This window comes from Callionymus lyra, chromosome 15 (assembly GCF_982586985.1).
Source record: "Callionymus lyra chromosome 15, fCalLyr1.hap1.1, whole genome shotgun sequence".
NCBI lineage: Eukaryota > Metazoa > Chordata > Actinopteri > Syngnathiformes > Callionymidae > Callionymus > Callionymus lyra.
In genome coordinates this window covers 19,029,081-19,045,432 of record NC_141832.1, presented here as the reverse complement: position 1 = coordinate 19,045,432, position 16,352 = coordinate 19,029,081, and positions in this window count along the sequence as shown.

The window sequence follows — 16,352 nt, the reverse complement described above, 5'->3', positions numbered from 1 at the left end:
GTATATTTTGCGTGAAATACATTTCATATGGTATAGTGAAGTAGAGGTACAGGTATACATCAGTGTACTATTTTGTTTTCTAAGTATGTCAATAGTAAACTTATAGTATATACTTATTGTGCACTTGAATGTATTTGTATTTTTGGTCAAATCACAACATTTTAAATGTATTAGGACAATAACCTGTAGCACAAACCGTTCTTTACCTAATCATCCATTTGTTTTTCAAAACTGTTTTGCGCCGCATGTCGTACATTTTTCTCGTTCCTAACCGAGATAATTATCACAGGAACTTGAGCTGAAAATTTTACATACAAGGGACATTCAAATGGTGCGAAGACATTGAGTTTCGACAGCACTTGACTGATACAAGCCAAACTATTTTTTTTAAGTAATATGAAGAGCAAAAAAACAAGTTACAGATAATTTATTTAAAAACACCAACGTGTACTTTAAGAAAATAGACGGTATCATAAGCGAAATGAAATGTTGTTTACTTCCAAATGTTCTTAAATAGAATGATGTTGTCACTCAACAGGCACACTTAGCATTCAAGGTGTGTTTGATTGTTATCACTGGTATGTGCTGCTGCTGTGCGCCTCAGTTATGCAGGTGATACTTGACTTTTTTCTCACACAATCTTGAATGTGAAGTTTCCCCCTGAGGCCACGAAAAGCTTTTAAGGGCTGGAGTTTTTCTAACTTTCCTGTGGTAGAGTCGAGGCTGCCTGTCATTAAAGAGGAATTCTCGGCATCCCAGGAAACAACTCATCATGTACCGCTGAGCTGAAAGAGATTGATGATATAGATAAAAAAACATTTTTAGCTTCGTGCTAAAGTCATTCGTTCGATTTAGAAACATGACTGGATTCAGCTGTGAGGGGGCGCTTGGTATTTATGGCTGACGTGACAATGACCCGGACTCCATGGGAAATGTGTCACCTTAACTCAAGGGACTTTCTGATCCTTAAGCTGAAGCTGTTTGAATGGCCGCGACCTGGAGTGACCCTGGGCATAGAACACACACACAAATCTTGCCTAGCATAGAGTCAATACACGTCTGTTTGGGTTCAGCCTCTTGGTACGACCTGGAGCGCATTTTCCGTCAAGTCTTCCTTTGAATTACAGCTGCTTACGGAGTTGCCCCATGAGTGGAGGATTTAGTTTCCCATTACAGAATTCTTTAATTATACTTTATCCATCAATTAATACTAAAAGGTCGGTCTATTGGAATTGCTAAACCTCATGTGCTTTGAACAGTATAAAGTAAATAACTTGTTTTTTTTGTTGTTAAAATAGAACTTTATGTAGCCAACTGAAGACAAATATGTTAAAAAATATATAGATAGATACTACTAGTGAGGGCTTGTATTGTATAACAATATAGTGCCAATCAATCAAATGGCCTGCTCTCAAAATACACTGCAACAGTGCCTGTAATAAGGTAGGCCTAAATGTAGAATTAAAGCTGTAGAGTTGTAAGACGATGTATTAAAAGATAACAGTGTGATTATATTGCAAATGTATTTTAAAAGCTATTAAAAGTTGCTACTAGACACCTGAGACAAGACATTTCCAATACCAAGATAGAAAGAGTCACGACTAATAAACTGAGCCTGAGACAAGGACATAAAAAGAAAAACAAAATAGTACACATAATATTCACAATAACATTCTCTAGTAAAAGGAGGTAAGCATCATCTTACTTTACGGTAGGGCCATCAGACCAGGTGAGACAAGAACAAAACCATAGACCTGAGGATTCCAACTCGATTCCTCCATGAACCAGAATCTGGCAATACAATACGTATCACGATACAGGGAACACAGTACGATGTATTGCTATATTTTCCAATACTGTAGTTAAAGGGATATATATATTTATAGTATTTTCCAAGTACTTGACTCTGGAGTTGCAGAATGTACAATCTGTATGACTCTCGACAAAGTTGTAACTGCTTTCATTTGTTTTGAAATGAAAATATCAGCTTTAAAAGCTGTTGAAGTCGACTGTATCCTCTCGTCCTCAGTCATCCCCGGGATCTTGCTGGATGTCATTGTTCTTTTAGCTGTAGAAGATGTAATGAAAAATTCACTAATGCTGTGAATAATTGCATGTTTATTGTACATTTAAGAAATAAAATATTTTTTATTTTAAAGAACTTTATTAAACTGTAAATGATAAGAAAGTATAGTTCCAAAATTAAATTAAATTTGAATGCCAAAAATAAAACATGCTATGCAGTTCTGTCGAATATCAAAATCAATATTTTTAACACCCCTATCTGACATTTTTTCCTTAAGCACATTCAAATGATGGACTCTTGGAGGTTTGAAACAGTGTGTTGTTCCTTCTTCCCTCCCTCATTTGCCCATCAATGAGCTAAGTGTTAAGAATGTATTCTGGTGGTTTTAAAAAAAAAAGTAAAACTTTTCTGTTGGCCCTCTGTATGGATATGTCAAGACACGTTACGGCACCTTTGTGTGAAAATAGGTGGTGCTTGTGTCATGTATTTTTCACCGATTATTCCGTGGTGATTCACTCGTGGTATGAACTTTGGGTTTGTCTATTGAATAAGAGGTGACTTAATAAAATGATGGCACAATTATACCTAAGAGGTTAGAGCTTGTGTTCCGTCCTCTATAATTTACGTTCCTGAGCGGCTGCTTGGAGATTTGCGAGGCCTCCGGAGTGGTATAAAAAAAGGCTCTCTGGCCTAAAACAGTGAGCGATGGATCACATGCCCTAGATTTGAAGCACACAGAGAAGGGATTGTCTTATCTCGCCATGCTAAAGCTAACTCTGTTGCTACAAACATCAACTAATGTGGAAGGCGTTACCGAGAGGAGACATTCCACAAGCACCACAGAGTCATTAGTGTTTACGGAGAAGGTTGCATAAGACTAAATTGTTACCTGGACGTCCTGGCGGGGCCCACTCTAGGCCAGTGACCCCCTTCCTTTTTTTTTTTAGCCAGCCAGCCTATTAAATCTGAAGTCACAGGTCAGCAGTAGCCACGTCAGACCGGGATCTGTGTCTGGCCTCAAAGGACTAATGAAAACACACATTAGTGAACTAGCCTGCCAGCCTGTAGTTTAGCTAACATAAATATGAGAAGTCATGCAGCGACCCCCGGATCAACAACTGCTTTTGAGCTACCGTGGAAAAAAAAAAAGGTCAGAGAACATTAGGTTTGACTCCTAAAACATGCCTGAATGATGTACTTGTTTTTTAAAAAAACAAAGTCTGGTTGAGTTTTATACTTAAAAAAGTATATGTTATGGCGTCTGGTAGTGGAAAAAATAAAATAAAATAAACAACATAAATATCTTCAACAAACTCATCAGGATTAGGTTATAATCATTTTAAAACAAAACGTTTTTTAAATAAAGTTTGGATACTTTCTCTCAAATTGCAGATAGTTCATACCAGTGACATTTTTTTTTGGTTTTCTTGTTATATTGTAGTTTATTTCTTTATAATATCCTAACAAAGTTATCTCAAGACACTACATTTTAAGTAAGATTATATTGGAGAAAACAAAAAGCAATATGGAGAGAGAGAGAGGGATGGAAAAAAGGGAGAAGGAGGAGAAAGTTGAGAGAATAGAAAACAATGTATTTTGTTCTACTTAATATTTAAGCTTCAATAACTTGAGAAAAAACAATATTGTTTAATAGTACCTCAAACATTACAGCGCGAGAGAGTGTAGAAACTATAAAAAAAATCATGATTTATTTTTTGAAATATGTTTGAAAACACAATATTGTATAATAAAATATGAATCATATTGGCCGTGAATTGGATCAGATTAAACCCTTAAACTTCATAGCTAATTTCATTTAAAATTGAAATTAAATTAACATAACTTAATCAACGATGGCGTCTTATTAAGACGATGTCAAACTCAATCAGCTCGGGTTTAAAATCTTCAAGATCTTTGAGTCATGGACCCAAAAATGTGTTTATTTACCAATCTGGCTGCGACAGGAAGTGTGAGTCTGATTGCAATATCAACTATTTAAGGGCTTAATCTTTATTATTGTTTGTGCGTTTCTTACCTTAAATAAACATGGACTACATTGTCATTGGAATTCATGTATTCCATGTATAATGTATAATTCCATTCTACGTATAATACTGTCTTACTCATCTCATCTTAATCATTGACATCAATATAGGTCGTATCAACATGAACATTAATTTGACCCGAGCCAACCATCCGTTATATAACTCAGTGGGTCAGATTCGTCCCCCGGGCTCACGTCTATGAATCTACAGGTTACGACGTCAAAACACTCTTACGACTGTACATATTAGGTTTCCTCTGACTCCAGAGGTTAACGTGTTAAATAGCGACAGACGCTCTTTTGTCCACCGTTTCAAAGCTGTTCTTTCTCTGCTTGTTGCTGTCGCCCATGGGTAGGTGTAAAAAAAGAAGGGGTGAAGGGTGGTGTTGGTGGGGGGGGGGGGGGTGGGGGGATGGGGACGGGGGGGCGTTACGCAAGTGCTCTTCATCCGGTGACTCTATAACATGGTGCTGTAAAAATTCTGCTGCATTTTCCTCCAGGAGTACTTATGCCCTGAAAACAATCCCAGACTTTTACGTCTCTGTTTGGAGGACCCCGGTGACCCACGTCCACGTAGCACTCGTAACACTGCGGTGCTATAATGTCGGTGCGAATGCTTGACCCAAAGAGTAACGGAGAGGAAACCAACAAGTGTCCTTCCATGTTGTCGTAGCCTTTGAAATCGCACAACGCGGGTTCCCGACGAAGGATAACTGCCGGCTCTTTAAGCTCTCTGTTTATGCTTGTGAGGAATAAACTATTGTTTATGCATCAGGGGGGGGATTGTGTGTAATGATAGGTGTGACGTGGTAATCTCACCTCGGGTTGATGCTAACACGAAACTTCGTTCTGTCATCTGTTTTGAGATTTGTCATTAACACGCAACCTTGTTTTGGAGAGTTAAAGGAAAACAAAGCAGGTATGGGCGTCGTTTCGGTTTCTGAGATGTCGGCTTGTTAAAATCCCGAGTGATTTACGCGACGTCGTCCCTTCATATTCTCTATAAATCACCGGCCTCCGAGGTTCAGTGACGGAGGGTCCCGGGGTCACACGCCGGTGTGATCTCCAGTCCTTTGGTGACGGCCTCGGTGTGAAGGCGCTCTGAAAAGGATCTGCAAAGGTCTCACACCTCGTAAAAATGAAACGGCCCAGAAGCTCGCACCACCACCCACGACCTCAGTCCGCCTCGCGGCCTTTACTGGCGCGTAGACAAAAAAAAGGACAAATCTCATCATGAGGTTCCGGCGCTGAAGTTGTTCAGCTCCAGACTGCTGGGTGACGTCGAGCGCTGACGCTTGAGCGGTGTTTAAAAAAAAGTCTCCTTAATCCTTTTGGCAACAGAAACAAAGTGCAGGGAGAAAATATCAGAATGGACTAAAGGATTATTGTGTTTGTCACAGAGCCCACTGTAAACTTGTTGTGGTGGGTGTGTGGTCCGAGTGTGCGCAGAAGTTATCAACTTTTGTGAGTTTGTTTGCACACAGAGTGTGTTGGCTTGTAAGCGGGCGAACAATAGTAAAATGCATCACAAGTCATTCAGAAGACGTTTCAATCCACTGGGATTCGAAAAACCGCAGTTTCCTGCTCCACGGTTATTGTTACTACCCAGTGGAAGTAGTAGTAGCCACAAGTTTGTTGGTGCCGGTCATGATGAGAAATCCAGCCTGATGGTTTTTTTGTGGGGAACTCCTAGGGCAGTCGTCAATAGCCACCAGGAACTAACCCTTTTCCCAATTTGGTATTTAAAAGAGTTTTCGTTATTTATCTGAATGGTCGACCATAAATGCAATAAGAGTCTAGGGAAAAATAAGTAGTGCCTAATGTAGATTTTTTTCAAAAAAACACACTGCACAACAGGATCTTGTAGATATCAGGAAGTATGTGGCAATAATTGTTGAGTTTTTATTCAAGTTTAAAAATATATTTTCTTATATATTTAGTGAATTTAAAAGAGCTTCTATTTTAAATTAGTTTATTTAAAAGGCTAGTTTTCATCTGTAGTCCCCTGGCCATGATGTAAAAAGGCCCCCAAAAAAAAATACATTAAAAAACAAAAAAAACATGTACAATATAATATTAAATCCACATGCAAACAATTAAAGCATCAGAACATCACAACAGGCTTATCTTCTAGTGTTGGCAGTCGTAGCTGCTTATAAGCCACATTTTATATGTTGTTTAAAGCAGGCATCGCCTATTCTCATCCCGTGACACTCATTTACACTTATTGTCTAATGTCTAAGATGGTTAATAATAGGTTTCTCAAGCATCATGTGAAGAAAGGTGTCGTTGTCTTCTTCCCTTCTCATGTTAAATTATATGTTTTGTCCGTGTAAAACGTCATAAAACGATAAACATACTTTAGTGTTTATCTTTAAAGCGACATTTGAGAGGTTGGTTTTTTTTTTTCTTCCAACTATGTGAGCCTGTTTAAATGCCCCGGATTCTGATAGAATTCGGTGTCTTACACTGTACTGTCTAAACCTTTGAGACAACTGGGGAAAAGTCTGGCGAAGCTGCCTCCAAAGTTGTGTTTACAATGCAACTGGTAACTGAGTTTCAATGTCAAAAGTGAGCCTCCATCTTTCCTAAATTGCGTTAATAATGGCATAGACTCGGCGTAAACGTGGTTTCAATAGGTTTAAGTCTTTTAGTCGTTTTCATTGGCACAAGCGTCGTGTAAACCTTGAATTATAAGATTTCCAAAAGATGATGAAAACCCAGGTACAATTGTTTTTAGTATATTCTAATCACTCTCTTATTCGCATGTTTCAAATGTAGCAGTCTTCCTCTCCAAGATAAGTCTTGAACTTATTACTTTATAAAGTTCTCCCCCATTTGAAATCTCAGCAAAGGAGAGGTTATGAGAGCAGAGCCCACGGTGACGTATTAATGGCTTCAATCCTCCTCCAGCCAGCTGTAATCACACCCGCTTTGTTTATACAACAAGTACTTGGAGGGAGGAGACTTCCGGGATTGATGTCGCTCAGTGACAAACCTTGATGTTTAACCAATTAGAAAGTGTGTGTGGACATAGTAAACAAGATATAAATGTTTGAATTAAAAGAGAGTTAAAAGTAATAGAATCCTTCTAAATGCACCAAATACATTTTGTGCTTATTCATCACATTTCCCCACAACCTAGTTACGTTGAATGACAGCGTGCAAGCGTTAAGCCTCTTATCTGACACACTGACATAACCTGCCACAGATGAGTGGCAGTCAAAGTCGTTTTACGTAATAAACTGTCGTGCCAAACGGATCTTTCAACGAGAACCTCAACGTCAACTCACGAAAATGTCAATCGTGTAAAGTCTCACCTATTAAACCAGTTTTATGGTTCTGGCTGCTGTACGCTTCACTCAGCGCTGACTGTGTTTGACTTTTTTTTTTTTTATTAGAAAATGAATGTCACGGATGAGCGAGAATGAGGGAAGACATAACACAGAAAGTACACAAATTAGCTCAATTGTTGCGACTTGTTTTGTTTCTCCAGCCTCTCGCTGTGTGGGCTTCTGCTAAACAAATAAGAGGAAAAGAAGCGAAGAGAGAGGATAAGAGGTGAGGAGTCGCTCCGCCAACATCCTGCCTCGTCCTCCGACAGCTTCTGACCTTCCTGACCGCAAGAACTCAGAAGTAGGGCAGCGATCGTCTGCCAGACACTGTTGGCGTGTACGCACCATGTTTGTGGTTGTTATCTTATGCAGAACATCCCCGAGCGAGTGAGTGTGAAAAACAGACAGGAAGGTTAAAGAAGTACTGAAATGATTGTTGAATGAAAGAACAGTCTGATGAATGAGGCGATAACGCGCTTTGGATTTTTCCATAGATGAGTATTAACTTGCATGAAACGGCGTCATCACAAACGTTTAGAACAGAAATGGAAAGAGCTGACGAGGGATGATTTTAGTGGCAACATGTAAGGAGTCGAGTTTTCGGCCACATTTTCGCATACGAAAAAACTGATCCAGTCGAGCTAATGCAGCTACAAAAGCGTCAGCACCTTTTCACGTTGTGAATCAAATGATTTATGAGATAAATACCTCAATACACGCTTTAAAGTTCATGCCTGAGGTTATATTGCTACATAACGTCTATATACATATTTTTTACTAACGTTCAAGTCCATCTGCCTTAAACTTGCTCTGCCTAATACAGAATAGGCAAAGTTGAAAATATAAAGAGACTTCCTTAAGTCATAGTTCATAAAAGCTATAAATGTAATGGGTGGAATTGTAGGCAAAATACTGTATCTATAAGACTCTATGAACATGCCTAAAGCCCATGATCAACACGTTTGCTGGCACCATTCTTGCAGGTTCTATTGTTCTTAAATGACACGTTATATTCAACAACTGTAATTGACGACCTATGTCTCTTCCTTTAAGGTGTGTCCCAATTCTAAGTCGACAAATGACCCTCATTCCTTAGTTTTAGGGGCTAGTTTTGACGGTTGATCTTGAGGAACCAGGAAGCCTGTCAAGGAGATGAATGGGATTTGCACCATAGTGGTTCTATGAAATCCTTTATTAAGCAGTTGGCATCACTGTGTCTAGGGGCCACGCAAATTGAATTAATTAAAATGTATGGATTGAATTCTAAGATTTTGTCAAAAGTAGAAAGCAACTTTATGGAATCTGATTAAGGGCCGCAAATGGCCCCCTAGTCAGACTTTAGACGGACTGCTCTATACCATACATCGTGGCAGGTGTAACTTATGTCCCTATTAGGCTTCACTCATTCTGTAGCCACTATTTCACAGTCATTTATATATCTAACCTGCCTGCACTCTCTTCTTCGCCTACTATGTCCACTGCCATGTATTACATCAGATATCTAAACTCTCTAAATTCTCAAGCTCACACCTCTATCTCTATGTTTTCTTTTCTCAAACAGAAATCTATAAAAACGTATACTCTCGCAGCATTCTCTGTTACCCATCGTTGCTTAATTGCTTGTTAAATTGCAAATTTTAAAGACGTCTTTAGCGGTAGAATATCTGTGCAAAGTGCTATTAAAGTAGTATTATTTTTTACTACTGGAAGCATGGTTGTTGTGACAAAAACAAGATGAAAACAAGTAACTAATCTCAAATGAGCTAGACCAGAGTTCCCCCACTTTTTTTGCACCACTGGCTTAATGTGGGCATTAAATTTAAAAAAATAAATATATATATATATATATATATATAAAAACATTTTCCCCCTAGTTTAAAGGTTTATTTTTAGAGTAAACTTGACTAAAATGAGCATCTTGACGGCACAGGCTAATGTTACTTCAGAGAAAATACCATCCTTTTTAAAACAAATTCAACTTTAAGACAGTCATAATCAATAGAAACTATACAAATTGTGTTTTCTGTCTGTGCAGCCTGGTAACAAATGCCTCACGGACCGGTACAGGTCCCCGGACCGGGGGTTGGGGACCACTGAGCTAGACAAAAGAGTAATGACGAAAGCTCTTTTTTATTTTAAAGATGATATTCAAAGAGATCGATTGATGAGTTTCTGGCCGGCGAACCATGAAGGCACGAGTGTGGTCATAAACGGATGCAACTGTAACTGTATGCAAACGGTAATCATGGACAGACCTAAAAGTACAAGGGTTTTCTCAGCTGTTGCTGTGACCCGCCACTTCTTCTCACAACGTCGCGTCATTCGTCCAAAAAAAGGGGGGATGAGGAAAGCTACCACAGCGTGACTCAGCGCTAAACACTCCCATTACTGCGATTGTATCAGGTGGGATTACTCTGGGTTTTTTTTAATAGGCGACATGGTAATATCCCAGAGCAGATGGAAAACAGATCAGATGATAGCGGACCAGCGCAGCCGCGGCCGTCCGTCAGCAGCTCGTCCGTGTGGGTTGGTTGGCAAACAAACGACTGTTGTCTCAGTTGGGTTGTGATAAAGTTGTAAAAAAAAAAAAAGAAATAGCAGATGTTGTCAGACGCTAATGCCCCCTCCCAAAAATACTGGCTCCCCTCCAGTTTGATAGCATCAAATAAAGTCGGCGAAGAATTTCATTTGCGAGTACTTAAGGGCGAGTGATGGAAGAGGAGCTTTTCAGCAGCTAGGAAAAAGACAAGCCTCAGGAAAACCAAGATGTGTGAGGAATGTCGACACTTGGGAAAACGAGAGATGAGGGTTTAAGACGTATGACGAACAGAATTCACCGCAATATTAACAGTAGGGTTTTGGTATTGGAGTCGGGTTGCATGTTAAGAAGACCACAGGCTGAAAAGGTTGAGATGTAGTTCGGTTAGTTCTGGTCTGATGGTTCATCACGTAGACCATAAACTGCTTCACACTTGAGACCAAACATTTGTAACAGTAGAGGTCACAGGCTAAACAAAATATATATTTATTATCCTTTAATTATTGGGGTTTCAATCTATCTTTGTTCTCCTTCAACCAACACAATCATATAACTTTATTTTCTTTGACAGCATAAATCTTATTGTAAGTTGTTCCTTACCTTAAAGTGATAATTATAAGTGATAATTCTCTCAAAATTTAAATTCACCCTCATGTCAACAAAGGGTTGGGATTATTTTCAGAGTAATCTGTTCCTTTTTATAGTCATAGGCCAAAAATGTTCATCCATTTGAATGAACTATCTTTTATTAAAGAGTCAACATGAGGAATTGTTCAGAGAAAGAATTAAACAAGTTTATATTATTTAAGAATATAAGATGAAGACGAAGACAAATGAGGTCCATGCACTACAATAAATTAACATACATATTTACCTATAACTCTTTATATATCAATATTAATGTATTAATCTACATACATTGATATCTAGGTAAATCCCTAAATTAGTTGGCCACATATAATCACTGGCGGGCCAGATTTGGCCCACGGACCCTTAGTTCTTGGAACTTCGTGATCTTCTTAATGTGTCCCCAACATTAGTCCAGTCATATCTTGATATGTTTAGCCACTGGAACCATGACGGGATGACAATGTAAGAGGTCCAATAATGTAAAATAGTTTGTCAACTTCTTAACTCTGGAAATACATTTACTTTCATACCAAGCCTGAAAAGAAGTGCAACTTATGTACTTTAACAAGTCCCAAGGACCACTTGAGGATTGAGTAAAGTGGTGAATTTTAAGAAAAAAAAGGCAAACAGAAAGATGTTATTTTTGGATCCTTTGGGATATGATACTTCCCTTTATACAGTACATACCAGACTCTTATCTTGAATACAGAAAACTATTTGAAATCTGTTTCCTTTTCATGGACCTAGTTTTATACTGTTTTATATTCATTTGTAATCTGTAAATATGGATAGACTTTTATTTGATACTTTATTTCTTTAGTTATTTTCTAGTTTTTAATAATATGAGACAAGAGGAATCATGACTGATGGTGGATAAAGTGGATTGTTTTGCTGGACTTTTTTAAAAAAGCTTTTATTTACTGACATGTTATTCTCTTTCTTGTTTATTTGTCAGGACGAGAGTAAAAAGAAAATGTCATGGTGCTTCCGTTACCTGGACAACACACAAAGCTCGGTGCTGCATCAGATGACAGCGGTGCAACAGCAGGTAGATGTGAACATATGTCATGTGAGGCTGGCAGGGGTCAAAGTTCAGTGTTGCACTAATGATTACCTGCTGAAGCGTGCCTATCTGCTTGTTTGTGTATCCGTGGTGACGGAGCATCCTGATGCATTAACATCACCGCTCTTAAAAACACGGAGTCAAATGAGACTCAATCATTTCTAGTCCTGGATTATTTTCGATTCAGCTCATGTTTACCTGATTTAAAGTGATCAGTTAATCCACTGAAGGTTCTGCCTGGTTGGACCTAATTGTGTCTCTGCACCCTGTTGTGCGTTTGTGTCGATGCTCTTTTGTGTGGCAGCCTTCTTTCAGTCTTACATGTGGACACAAGTGTAGGAAGGTTGGGGGTCAGAGGTCAGGCAGTGGTGGAAACCCTTCTTTGTTGTCGCAACTGTTGCTTTAGCTTCTTCTTTTCTATTGCAAATGTGTTTGTGTTTCGTGCTCGGTTGGTACATTAGATACAAAATCTATGGCTGGACAATTTACTTTAAATATAGTTATACGATACGTATCACGATAGAGGGGAAATGATACAATATTTTTGGGTATATTTGGATATATATACTGAAGCAAAAAAGATATACTGGGTTTCTATTTAAGAATTAAATTGCAGTAAATCATAGCATATGATACAATAGTACATGCCTAACATCTGGGTACTAAATTCTAATATAGGAGAAAATACAAAAGTAAAATCAATTAAATATCTGGATGTTTATTGTTGCAGTGCTGTTGTATCATGAACGAAATATTGTGATATTTAAGTGTATCAATATTTTCTCAAACCCCTATTAATAAAAGCCACCAATCCTAAATTAATGGGTCCAATGTCTAGAATGTATTTCTTATAAATTTACATGACAGTTAAAAGCTTTCCAACCGTTTGTACTACAAGTCCCAAATTGCACTGCAACAGTAGAACAACGCTTTGGATGACTTGGATGGTCTGTAAGGCTCTTCTCGGCCTGGTTACCATCTATTTAAGCACTTTTCTTCAGAAAACCAGAGGCCATCGTTCCTCACGTTCAAATTATATTTTGCACATTTCTGCTTCATGTGTTCCAAATATGGAACAAAAAGTTTTAAGTTTCTCTGCCCCGTCTTCTTGGAATGCTCTCAAAACTGAACTCGAATAGCAAACTTTTATTTCACAGGGAGCTTTCTGCTCCATAAAAAAGACAGACAAAAGAAATCCACTGAACAGTGTCCATGTTTTTAAATTGTTTCTTCGACCACAACTCTTTATTTGTCTAGTTTCACTCTTGTCTTTTACTGTTTGTTTTGTATTTGTTGCCTTCTTTTTGTTCAGCTATGATGTGTGCTGCTGCCTTTCTTTTGGCCAGGTCACCCTTGTGAAAGAGGTTCCTGATCTCAATGGGTATTTTATCTGGTTAAATAAAGGTTAAATAAAAAAAAACTAGAAAAATGCATTTCCAGAAGAAAATGCAGTGCGAATGCTGACCCTGCTGTGCATTGGAAGTAGTAGTGAAATACGTAGTTGAAGTATTAATAGAAGTAGTAGTGGAATTAGTAGTAAAAGTATTAGTAGTAGAAGTATTAGTGGAAGTAGTAGTGGAATTAGTAGTAAAAGTAAAAGTAGTAGTATTAGTAGTGGAATTAGTAGTAGAAGTAGTATGTCAAAGTGGAACGAGTTGAAACATGAGTTGAAGATTTTCCCCATTGAAATGAATGGGGTAGAAAAAGAGGAATAAAAGAAAGAGTTGAAGAGATAAAAGAAAGCTAGAACATAGCCCGTATTTCGGAAACAAGCTGAATTGACAAAAGTTTGAACGGTTCAAATCTGATAAAAATTGTGTGCGGAAAGAGGCACAAAATTTAGGTCAGACGAAAACAGTATCTCAATTGTGTGAATGCTGGGAAGCATTCACACAATAAAAAAATGTAACATGTCGACGTTATGGAAGACAAAGGTTGAATTCTAGTCATTTTCCATAATAATAGTCATATTTTTGGCCATGGTTCGATTAGATAACTTGAGTAACATAAACATTTTTATTTTATTTTAGGGTACACTGTTGTTAAGTAAAGAAGAATTTAGTTTTTGTAAACTCCCTACATCTCTACAGAAATCCTTCACGTCGATCCAGTCGAAGCGTTCGTCTTTTGTCTCTCTCCATCCACAGGGCATCCACCAGTATCCGGCCGCAGAACTTTTGCTCCCATAATTTCAACATTCAGCACTTCTTTCTTCAGTCCGTCACCCCGGCCAGACCTCCCAAGGAGACCCCTGGACCAAACAACGTGTGCACTCTTTAAATGTGTGTGTAATTTCCTACTCATTGGGCACTCAAAGACCTCGCTGGGGATGACTTATCGTCCACGTCGACAGCTAGTTATTCATGCACCCCTCAAGGCCCGCGCCTTCTTCGTGACCCCCTCAACGTTCCAGCTGATAGGATCGCAAATCAACCAACTGACCCACAATTTTGCGAAACCGTCGTCGACTACCGCTGTTTGATTTTTCCACAGGAAGGAATTAGTTTGGGGGGGCCCGTCGTTAAAGAGAAGTGGAAACTTCTGCGCTCGCATAACATCGGCCTGAGCCGGTGACAGAAAATGTAAAAAAGTCTAATAAACGGCCCTTTTAAATAATAAATAAGGAGCTGGAAAGAGTCCAGCGTCCAGCGCTCTACAGCCCCCTTGTTAGAGCTGAATGGCAACATAAAACATCCTGGCAGTGATACAGATGGAGATGGATGGAGATCCGCCCTCCGGCTCGGCGTCCGTGGCCACAGTCGACCTTCACAGGGGTGTCTGCTTCTCGCTAAACCTTGTCTAATTCCTGAACCAGCACAGAGGCGAAGGGTTAGCGCCATCTGTTAGCATAATCCCCTCAATCAACTCAAGTGATTTGTCGGCCCTAATTCCAACGCACCGTCTTCCAAGGGTTTTCATTCATTCATCACAGACACCGGGGTCTCTGTGTCAGCGAGAGAATCCTTCTTTTGTCCCCGTTCTCTTCATCCTTACTGTCTGTGGCGAAGGACCCCCCCGGTCCAATGATTTCCAAGATGCCATTCGCCTCTTCCGCCATAACTCAGAGCGAAGTGTGCATTTTTCTCACACCCCTGGCTCGGCCGGCCGGACAGGAAGCGGCTCTGTCTTGCAGCTGTTTCTTCGACGCTCGCAGTCTCGTGAGTGTGGAGCCGGCCATTGTGCCGGGGACCGCTAAGAATGCAGCACCCAGATGCCGGATCCCGTGGAATCCCCTTCGCTGACGCAAGGCCAGGCCAGAAGAATCCGCTGCCATGTCCCTGTTAAACCCCGAGAGCGAGACGAATGGATGATTTTGGAAAATCGCTCAGGAAATTTCTGTTTTCCATTTATGAGCAAAATACCAAAAAGTGGTTGCCTGCTCTTAAACTCGTTCACACTGACCTTGTATATGACACTTTTTATTCACTTAGAATCAATCAAACACTTTTTTCTCATCAAGAATTTACAGATCTACACATTATACTCTAAGACTAATCATAATTAAAGCTCACAACTTAAAATCCAGATTTAGATAAAACTTCATTGTTGTTTTTTGGTTAAGCTGATTTATAAATCCAATTCATCCACATTTTAACATGAATCTGTGTCTTATATTTATCTCCTTAATCCCTTTTCACCAGGACAATTCCTGAATGTCATCAGCCTGTACATTGGAATACATTTAAATGTGCAAATACCTCAAACTAAAAATAATCTTGCCATTGATTTAAACTAAATATCACCTAAAACTTAGTAAGAATAACTTGCCAAGTCAAAATAATTGTATGATAAAATGTAATTTAATTTAATTAAAGAATTAGCCAAGAAGAAAGTAGATTGTTTCGGATTAGCATAGAAAAAATGGATTTCATTGGCTAGTACTAGAGTAAAACTATCATAATTATAATGTGGAAGTGTTCATGAAGCCCTGCTTCATATATTTCCATTTGAAAAATACTCTATTCTGAATATAGCTTATTTATTTTCAGGACACTTGTTATCATTGAAAACAAAAATAATATTAATAGAATTCAATTCTGGCATGTTACATTTGACCTACATCTTTACTTCATTGATAGAGAATCACATATTTATTGATTTGAAAAGTGAATCATAAGACAAAATAAATATCATATAACATTTTATTTATTCCAAATAATAAACATGAAAAAACAAGCAAACAAAAGAAAAAGGTTCTCTCCCATGTTGAGGTGTCACTTTATTCACAACAGCCGCTCCCAACCGTCCCAGTACATACAGAACATCCATTACCCACCCCTGGATTAACACCTGAAGAAGAGCCCGTTGTGGTTTCACCGTCTCTGTCATGTGTATTTAAACCTATGCTACTAACCCTAAACCTAACCCGTGATCTTAAAAAAGATAATAACTCTTTTGATAAATGAAGGATTTAAGTCATGCAAAATTCATCTATTTATTGTTCGTTGTCATCAAAGTCTCATCTAAAGCCTTTATGTAACTATAGACACTGATAGCTTTACTGTATACAGAGGTAGGATTAGTTGTCACAACTCAAATTTAAAGGTTTGATTTAAGTGTGTCTTAAATGTATCTTGGAACTCTATTGTACCATCAGTATGTGTCTGTTTGTACAAAACTCTCTTTTCATTGAACTACATGTATTTACCTTAGAAACACTTTTCTGGAGATGAAATCTTCTTTACCATAACCACAACCACTCTGCTGTGATTGGT